We start from the raw sequence: 11,013 nt of genomic DNA, 5'->3' as shown, positions 1-11,013 counted from the left end.
CCTTAATGATTAAAAGGGCACAGATCATTTTGTTTTTTACTCCATCTTCATTTTTTACTTTCAGCTATTTTTGTTCTTTTTCTCTGTTTTTGTCTTTTAATTCTTTCAATGTTTTTATCTTCTTTTCCTTTTCTTTTACATTTGTCGGTTTGTCGTGTTTCGTATTATTCATGCTTCAAAAATGTTTTTTAAAATATTGAGGTGATGCTAAATATTTAATCTATTTTTCTCTTATCTTTTTTGTCTTTTGCTTGTTTTGTTTTGTTTTGCTTTTTTTTTTCTTTTTTCTCTAGACTCAATATTAACGTTTTCAAATTTTTGAGCCAATTAAACTGTCTTATTATGGTACAATTATTCTAATTCCCTACCTAATCTTCACTATTAAAATTTTTAGAGTTTGACAATTGTGATTATGGTAATGATTTGATGCAGACACAAAGTAATCCCACCCAAAGGTAAAATTAAAATGATTTTGAGATACTTAATTAATTATGTACTCTTCTATCTATCGAATATTTTAATTATACTTGGCACGGAATAAAAAATAAAGTTTTGATAATAATATTTAACATGTTAAAACCAATTTTCATTGAAAAATTATTAATATTATCTTATACTTTTATATATTAATAGATGATGTAAAATCCCACTCAAGTCCAAGTAAAATGGGTTAGTGCTTGCTTATACTTTACCATACATTTATGTAAATGTGTTTTAATTATTTTTTGGACAAGTGTGTGAAAAGTAGATGATTAAAAAGTGAAATAATTCAATTTTAAAAAATATATTAAATTTGATTAAAAGTTTGAGTGGTGTGCAATACTATAATTAGTTTAATAAAAAAATCCTAAGTTATTTTTTAGTGTAATACTATAATTAATTTATGTGTATTTTTAAAATATAAATGTTATTTTGTTAAAAAATGATATTTTAATTATTTAACATAAATGACAAATGACCCATACCAAACAAATCTCATTTTTTCTATTGTTAAAGTCTAGTCAAACATTTACGAATATTAATCATATCATACTTATTAATAGATAGTTTTGTCTTATTTATTATTTAAGAATTTAAAGAACGGTTTCACTTGAAAAGGTATTGGGTTAAGACGTACATTACACAAACAGAGCATTAAGAGAATATGTGATTAATACATGATAAAAAAATGTGCAAAATATTATTAGTCTAAAAAAAATTAGAAAAGTGTAATCATTCACCTTTGCCAAATTACCATAGTCACTAGAAAAGTCCTTTTCCCAAACACATGATATGCATGCTTTTTAAAAAAATATTATTTTATTGCAAACCATGACATTTGATGTTTGTGTTATACATATTTTATTTTCTTTTTTATTGATGTGTGACAAATACTGGATATATGCTGTATCATTTGAAAACTACCAATATATTAATATTAAAATTATTAAATAAAAATTAATTTTAAAAATAATTAATACTATATTAATTAAACTATTTATAAATTAAAAAAATTATTAATATTTAAAATAATTTCAAAATTTACACACTAATTTTTAAATTGGTATTTAATTTACTTATCAAACTTTTAGTTACTAATTTTAGTACCTAATTAACTATCAATTTTGGAATTAAAATTAATTAGTAGTTAAAATTTAAATAATTAATTAGATACTAATTTGAAAATTAATTTATAAATTTTAAACTAATTTATATCAATTTTATTTAATTTTTAAATTAGTGTTTAATTTTTGTAATGAATATACTAATTAATTATTTTATATCTTTAAAATTAATTTTTATTTAATAATTTTTTAGTATATAACAGTACTGAAAAATCATTATCATCATATAAATAGAGAAATAAATGTGATAGACATCAATTACAAAATGTTTGTTGATTGAAGGTATGATATTTGAGTTTTTAATGATTTATAACTTCAGAAAAATAATGTTTGGAACTATGCCTGATAAATATAAATTATTTTATTAATTTAGAATTAGAAAAAGCAGTAGAATTTAGATGTAGAATTCATCATTAGTGAACATATATTTCATATTGTTTGAGTATATTAAAAAAAAGTGAAAAATTTAGTGGTTTTTAAGGAGGGATTTTTTTTTAAATTTTGTAAAGATCCTTTTAAATTCTTTACTTGAACTCCCCCACTTATAAAAAAATTAATTTCAATAAATAAAAGTAAATAAAAGATTATTTTTAAAATAAAAAACTCTTAAAGTAAATTATTCTACAAATCTAATTAAAAGAAAACTAAAATTTATTAAACAATATTATTACAAGTATATAGGTTGATTTAATAGTTTTAAGTTTGGGCTATATTCATCCACAAATTTAATGTACATTAGTATTTAATAGAAATGGTTCTATTCAAATGTATACATAGAATGAATTTAAATTCAGATGTAAATAGTAAAAAATAGACCACATAACTCAAATATTGAAAAATTTAATAAATATTTCGTTTATAAAAATTATAAACGATTCAAAATTATCATAATTTTATCTTTGTCCGCATTATTAAAATTGTGATATAATTTTGATAATGAATTTTTGTTCGTATTTCTATTATCTCAATTGTTATACATAACATATTTTCGATTGAATCCTAATAAATATACTCCAAATAACTGATAAATGTTGCTCATCAGATTGCCAAAAATAAAAACATCCTAAGAATTTCGCTCAACCAAAAACTCTTGCTATATAATCACAATATACTGTAATTAACATTATCTGTAAATAATAATTAAGCATAATAAAAAAATTATATATATTACTATCTATCAAGCTCAGACATTTCTTTTAAATGACGTGTCGGTGTCGGATACACATATCGGACACCGACACTCGTATGACACTCGTAAGACACATATCCGTGAAGTTTTCAATTCAAAAAATATTTGTTGAATTTTTGACAATTCTAACACGATTTTAACACATTTTTAAACAAGAAAAATACATTAATTTTATAAAATCAAACTTATTGTATGAATTTTTATTATGATTATAAAAATAAGAAACAAATTCTTTTAAATTAGTCATGAAAAACATCTTTTTCCTCCAAAAAGTATATGGAACATACTTGTACATAAATCTTTATTGTCAATTTATATAATTCATAATTATACAATATATAGATCCATGTTTCTGTGTCCTATATTTTAGAAATTATACGTATTTTCGTATTCATATCCATGTCGTATCAGTATGTTACTATCACTCAAAAACTCCACATGCTCATATAAATATATAAATATATATATATACTAAAATTCATTCCATGACCTTTTTAAGACTCATGAAACATGCTGAACTATTTTCAAAAATAAAATATTCACTACTTAGGGTTTTGGCACTAAGGACACAATAATTGTATCCAACAAGATCCATTTTTGGCTACTAATGTCTTGTTATCACCGATTTGCTTAGACACTCTCTGGTCCTTACCAAACTGCACTGCCATTGATCTTTTTTTTTATCTAAAAGTTATATAAGATTTTAAAAGATGAAAAATGACTAATTTAATAGAAAATAATGAAAAAGTATTTTTTATAAATTCTAACTCAATTGCTTTTTACTATAACGATGAGACTATACATTATATAAATATCATTGAGATTATAAAAAAACGGACAACATTTAAAAAGAAAATATACAATAAGTGACAAGTCAATATTTAAAAATGAATAAATTATTAAATATTTAACATGTGAAATATTTACATATGTCCACTAGTATTATAGTTTTTTGGTTATCAAATACATGATGAGATGATGAAAAAAAAAACTAACATTTACATTTATTTTATTCAAAAAATAAAAATGAGTTAAAATATATAAAAACAATACAATAACTTACAAATTTTTAATTTTTTTTTTATTGCGTGTCAAACAATTTAAACTATTTTTTTTTCACAACCAAACAGGATACATAGATATAAAGATGGTAAAATGTTTACATTAACAAAAATAGTCACTTAAATAACCAATAAATAGTTAACATTATGCACGTACTTTGATCCCACGTTTTTTGTGAATTTTATGTCCCTATTTCACTTGTGATTATATTGGTGTTCCTTTTTTATATAAATTTTCTATATCAACAATATCTAAGTTTTCTAAAATGTTAAGAGTTGTATAAGTGTTTTGTATAAATGTTTAGAGACTATTATTAATGATAGGATGGTTATTTTTTTAGATTATACATAAATTATAGTTGTTCTTACTTGTAAAAACAAATAACTTTTTTTCTTTCACTTCTCGTTTTTTTGGATCTTCTAGTTTGAGGTGGGCTTTCAGTTACACTTTTCAATGATTTGAGTTTGGACTTAGATATAAATTATGGATTTTCATTTGTTGGACTAGATCAACTAGAACTCTCAAGTCTCTAGTCTCAGTATCAGCTTTTGGGTAGATATGTGTATCTGCAAGAGACGACTCCGATGATAAAGTCAGAATCGATTTTAGTTAATTCTCAGATAAAATCCACTTTACTTACCTCTTGGGTTGATAACCTATTTATAGTACTTTCTTATCAGGTTTTAGACCTAATTGAACTTTTATTTTTTAAACCTTATATTATTAAACATATTACCCGTATTTAAACTTATTTAATGGACTTTAATTTAATTTTATATTTATTTTCCACCTTTCAACCTTCTAATCACTCAGGTTAGACAACACAATAATTAATAGTTATTATAATTGGAGTATCTTAAAACATTATTTATTTATTTATTGATAAAAAAAACTGTATTAAAAGGATTTCATTATATTTGATATAATTTTTGATGGGTAATAAATATGATACATCTAACTAAATCACTATACGTTTATAAATCTTGTTTCAATAATAATGTTTCATAACTTGACACTTTTATAAAAAAAATATATTTCAACTTTTTACAACTTAAAATTTAATTTAATTATTAAAATACTTTTTTTAAGATTCAATCTCTTGTATAATATTTAATTTTAATTTTAGAGCTTTTTCTCACATGAAAATGATGCAAAAAATTATATAGTGCACAGTTTTTGTTTTTTTTTTTGTTAACAAGAGTTTGCTGGAAAGTAGTACTAATTTCCCATGACTAATAATTGCATGAAAGGTGTCTGTCCGAGAGAGAGAAAAAATAGTATTTATTTCTCATAAGCTAATAATTGCATGAAAGGTGAGAGAGAGAGAAAAAAAACACCCCCTAAAATACAAAATTATCATATATAAAAGCTGAAACTTGTTCCATTATATACAATGCAATTTCCTATAGAAGTTGCAAGTGCTACTCTCTATCAGATTCACACAACCAACCACAAGAGTTCTCATATCCATAAAACATGGAGGATTCATTGGAGAATTGGATTTCCAATTTGGTAAAACCTCCCTTAAACCACATTCAATTTCATTTTCTGGATTTCTCAGTATGCACATCTTACTATCCATGAACAAACCAGAACTTATTTTTCTTCTTAGTTGTCACAGGAAATGGAAGATTATGATGCTGTGTTGAGTGATAGCAATGGTTCATTTGATGAACAACAGTTCCTAAGAGAGATCCTTGAGGAGCCACAAAATTTGTCACCTGAAGCAGAGAATCTCAGTCCCACCAACAGCAGTGTGTCCTTTGATGAGCCAATTGGTGACACTCTCCACAAAGCTACAGTTCCAACTCCATCAAGTCCTTGAAAACATTGCCACCATCATCACACACCACATACCTTCTCTCCTTTGATACTTCATCTGCTGAACCAATCATACCTCATAAGCCTTCCCCAAAGCTTGGTTCATCACTGCAGGGATCTTCCAGCAAAAGGGGTGCTGTGGTGAAAGATGGAGCTGATGAATTTGAACCATTCATGGATCAGCCAAGAAAGAGGGTCAGAAGGCCCTCTGAGACACAACATCACATCATTGCTGAGAGGAAAAGGAGACAGGAACTGACAGGGAGCATCATAGCACTTTCAGCAACCATTCCTGGACTCAAGAGGGTCAATTACCATACACTGAACTTATTCATATTTTTTTCCACAAGTGTCATTCAGTATTATAAAAAAATTTAAAATGATTTCCTTTCATCAAATGCATAAAAATATGTTTTTTTATGACTATTTAATGGGTTTTTATATGAATGTTTTATAAAGATTTCTGTGTTTTTATTTGCTATAACTTGTGTTGGTCAGAAGGATATTTTTTTCAATCCATGAAAGACACAGTTTTTATTATGTTAAGAATTATATGGTTTCATCAATCTTGCATTTTCATTTATATATATATATATATATATATATATATATATATATGAAGTCAACTCATTTAAGAAGAAGTCTAGCTAGTAGTTATTTTTATATAAAAAAAAGTAAGATAATTTTTATTTTTCATGTTTGTTTCTTGGCATTTGCTTTCTCACCTTTATCTCCCTCATTATTCTCTTTTGCATGAACTAAACTTGCTCTCTTGAAATAATATAAAGTGATAAATATGATGATATCGATTTATTTTATATATTTTCAATACACCTTTTGGATAGAAAAATGTTGAACTTTAGAATTAGAAAACATATTTTTTTACCCTAAATCCTAAACACATAATTGACACATCTTATTATTTAATATTAAAACAGTTTTCCTGTATTATCAGTTAACTTTTGAATTAATAAAAATATTTGGTGTTTTTTGCTTATGCTTGATTAGGTTTAAGAATCCCTTAACATGTTGTCCTACTTTTTCATTTGATATTTTAAAATAAGATTTTAGACTTATAAAGCAGTGAACCACTGAAGCATTATTTTGCTAATAATGGGAAATATTATAGTATTCAAAAAGATGACACCAGCAAACTAATCATCACACAGGAAGAAAATATTAAAGAAAAAATTTCATGGTCCACTCCCCATGAAGTACTATTATAATTAGAATCTCCAATGCATTATTGTTGTTTTGTAATGTATAACACTTAAATTTGAAAAGGATTATCAAGTATTAATTTGAATATTTCAATTTTTATAGATGAGGGTAGCAACTTTCTTTAGAACAAAAAAAAGTTGTATTAGTTATTTTCAATCAACTAAGATTTTTTCTGGGTAACTTTGCAGATGGACAAGGCTTATGTGCTTCGTGAAGCTGTGAATTACACAAGGCAACTTCAAGAGAGAGTAAAAGAGTTGGAAAATCAAAACAATGACACAAGAGTAGTGCATCATTCATCAACATTGGTAATGAAATCTCAAGCCTCCTCAGATAAAAACAGCAGCAATATTAGTGAAAGCAACAAAGAATCACTGTTTGAGTTGAAGCAAGAGTTCTTGATGAGGAAGTACTCATCAGAATCCATTGTGAGAAGCAAAAGGACATAATCTGCAACATACTTGTCTTGCTTGAAAAGTTCCATCTTTCTCCAACCAGTAGCAGCGTGTTACCATTTGGCACTTCTACTCTTATAATCCACATCATTGCTCAGGTATATATATATCAAACACAGTCCATGAACCCAGATAATTATTCATTAGATGCACTCATATGTGAATTATGCAAATGCATGGTTTGTGATGTTCTGCTATGATGCAGATGGATGAGGAATGCAGAATGAGCACGGATGAGCTAGTGAAGAATCTGAGAGAATATCTTTTGGATGTGTATGGCATGCAACAGTGAGTTTGTGATCTGTGCTAGTGCATCAAACAAGTTATGGGATTGTACACTATTGAGAAAAAAAAATATATCAAGTTTTTGGATTCTACTGTATGATTGACTGATGAGAAGATGAGATTTGGTGGTTTGGTTTGGTTTGTTTTTGCCTATAAAACAATAGAAACCTGTGAACATGTTTTTTAATATTCATGTCCCATAGTGTAAAGAGATCTTTAGGTTTGTGCACATAAAAAATGCTGTCTTCAACTATGACTGCTATGAATTAGAGAAAACAACTAGGGGAAGGTTCGTCTAGTGTGTAATTTGGTGCTGATGTAATTATAAAAAAACAAATTTGGGCATACTTTATTCAAAATACTTCCTTTGATCCATAATTATGTAATTTTAGTTATTTAAATAAATTTTAAATTAACCGATGTTAAGACCTCAATGAAGTATTATTTTTAATTTTTCTGATTTATTTTTGTTTCGATATTCTTTTATTTAAGAATAAAACTATTTTAGAAACGAATATTCTTAATAATTATACTTAAAAAGTCTTAATGGGTGTAATCGTTCCAGTAGGAACATAGACGCGTAATATGATTAAAAAACAATAAACAAATTTATTAAATAAAAAGTATTATTAAATTATTAAATGTAATGTTATGATTTAAGTATGAAATGTTTAGATGCCTGGAAAATGGTTTTGTTAAAAGGAAAAAGAAGAAGGAATAATTGTAACAGTGAAGGAAGAAGAAAATGGATGTGGTGTAGAAAAAATCAAAACGTTACTATAAAAAATATCTAACTCATTGTTTGATATATGTGGAATATGGAAAATGATGGAGGTGAGAAGAAATAAAGGGAAGTGAGGAAACAAATATTATATATTATATTTTTGATAGAGAATAAATGAATTAAATTCAAGAAGTGGTGGATTAAAGATGTTAAAATTTTGTCTCGTTATAAGAGACAAATAGACAAAGGAAACTTCAAATATAAAAAAAATATAATACAAAAACTAATTTAAAGATAAAAAAATAATTAATAATTATTAAATATTATTTTATAAATTAAAATATTATGAATATTTAAAATAATTTTTAAATTAGTATTTAATACTATTAATTATTAATTATTTTTTAAATTTTAAATTTTAAAGTAATCACTAATTTAATTAAAAATTAATTTAAAATCTAAAATAATTAGTAATTGAAACATTAATAGTTACTAATTAAAAATAATATATATATAATAAAAAAATTATGTTTTTTTAAATTTTAAAAGTAAAAATATTTCCAACAAAACATTTGAAAAAGAAAAGAGGGTATTTGATTATCTTGTGACCCTCAATCTTGCATTTAATCTTTACATGAAAATTAGATAAACTTTAGGATATGTCCAATTTATATATAAGTTGATAAAGAAAGTTTGTTTTCACTTGTTAACGGTTCTTCTTGTAATAGGGAACCAAGTTCCACAACAATGTAATCACGCTAATTTCTATAGCAAAATTACAAATTTCTTACTTCTTGTAACTATTAAAACTATAAGCATTTAAAATATTTTATATTCTTCGTTCACTTGCAACACAATCGGTCGGAACCATACAAATTTTAAATACTTCGATATTCGGTTGTGTTAATCAATAAACTCTAAATCATAAATCTTAAAGTCTAAATTCTTATAAGAAAATTAACGAGCCTAAGCAGCAAGTAAATATTATGTAATATGTTTTTAATGACGATTCAAAACACAAATCTGACCCAATAATATATAATGGTCCATAATAATAATATAAATAATCACAAAAGTTTCGAGAAAAATATACAAATTATCACATATTAATTGCACCAAACGCTTACTTGATCAATAGAACATTTTTGCAGGTGTTATCCCGACTGAGAGCCTACGAAGAAAGGAAGAGTTTGACTGAAGTAAATGATTGATGATTGACTAAGATGAGGTGAAAGTTGTTGAGTTAAGTGGAAGGAAGAAAAGTGACCGACCGATTGAAAATAATAAAGAATAGTTATCTGAATCTTGTTTTAGACAAAAACAAATACAAATAAAAAAAATCATAACAAAATTGCAACAAGTTTCTCTATAATTAAAAAGATAAATCAATTTTTTATATATTAAGATTAATTTATAAACAAGATAAAAATAAAAAATTTAAAAAATATTAATATAAAAGATAATGTTAATTATTCTTCTATAGTTGTTAAATCATATATAAATGTTTTGATGTTAAATACTATTATTAAAATTAATCATTTAGGTATTCTGTACTTTAGAACTTTATAATTTTATTTTCTAAAAACATTTTAAATAATTAAAGAATATTAATTAAATTTTCTTTTGATTTTATTTCTAAATAATAATAAACTTGCATCACAATTATTTAAGATTCAAATCTCAAAAACAATTTAAATATAATTTTCTTAAGTCTTTCACATGTGTATTAAAAATAAAATTGTAACTAATCTACCAAAATTCAGAACAATTGTATTTTGGTATGAAGGTGGAAACTACTAATGTCATAAGATGGCTTGATAAGTGAAGATTTATAACTAAAATTAAAAAGTGTTATAAATAAGTTATTTGTTGGGTTTGTAATGAATAATTAATGTGGTAGAAGTTCTTAGTTCTTAAATGTGTTCCCATCTTAAAACCATCAATAGATGTACAAATAGTTGGTAAAATGTCTAATAAAATGTCTTAAATGCATTATGTTCTATATAAGACAGGTGTTTTATGGATAGCATGTGAGCAGTGGGAACTCACAGTGTGAACAAAGATGATATGACACATTGACACATATGCTTCCAAAATTAAATGCTATGTATCTTAGCAATAATGTAACTTTAAATGTTCAAATTCCAAATGCTTTTTATTTTGGAAAGTAGTTCAATTTAAAATCAATTTTCTTAAAAATTGGTATATTTTTTTAATTTCAGAATTGGTTAATTGAAAGTAAATTACTAATATGATATACTATTTTATAAAATTAGAAGAAATTGTATTTATCATATACGAATTTGTCACAAATGATTTACATTGAACTCGAATAAAAAAATACGATTTTAATTATATTTTGTATAATTCAAAACGAAATTTAAAAAATCAATTTATTAAAAAATCACATATATATATATAATAAGAATTTTAAATAAAATTCCTACACATCATGTATTTTTTTTAATTTATCAGGACTATTTTTATTTGTTGAACTTGATCCATGATGTCATATCCGAAATTATTATCTTCAATTAAGAAATAATAAAGATTTTCTATTATTTCAAGAAATCAATGTTAAGATAGTTTTCTTTTGATCATTGCCTAAATTTATGTGACGACTGAAATTCTTTAATTTATGTCACGACTTGT

The 11,013-nt window shown here is 24.7% G+C and overlaps 1 pseudogene; it reads left to right on the top strand.

The window, feature by feature from the left end:
- The first annotated feature begins 5,247 nt into the window (after window positions 1–5,247).
- On the top strand, window positions 5,248–7,824 carry LOC137827224 (transcription factor NAI1-like; annotated as a pseudogene).
- Window positions 7,825–11,013: the final 3,189 nt, after the last annotated feature.

Source organism: Phaseolus vulgaris, chromosome 8, assembly GCF_000499845.2.
Source record: "Phaseolus vulgaris cultivar G19833 chromosome 8, P. vulgaris v2.0, whole genome shotgun sequence".
Taxonomy (NCBI): domain Eukaryota; kingdom Viridiplantae; phylum Streptophyta; class Magnoliopsida; order Fabales; family Fabaceae; genus Phaseolus; species Phaseolus vulgaris.
Note: the sequence above shows the minus strand (reverse complement) of the source record. Positions and strands in the feature narration are given on the sequence as shown.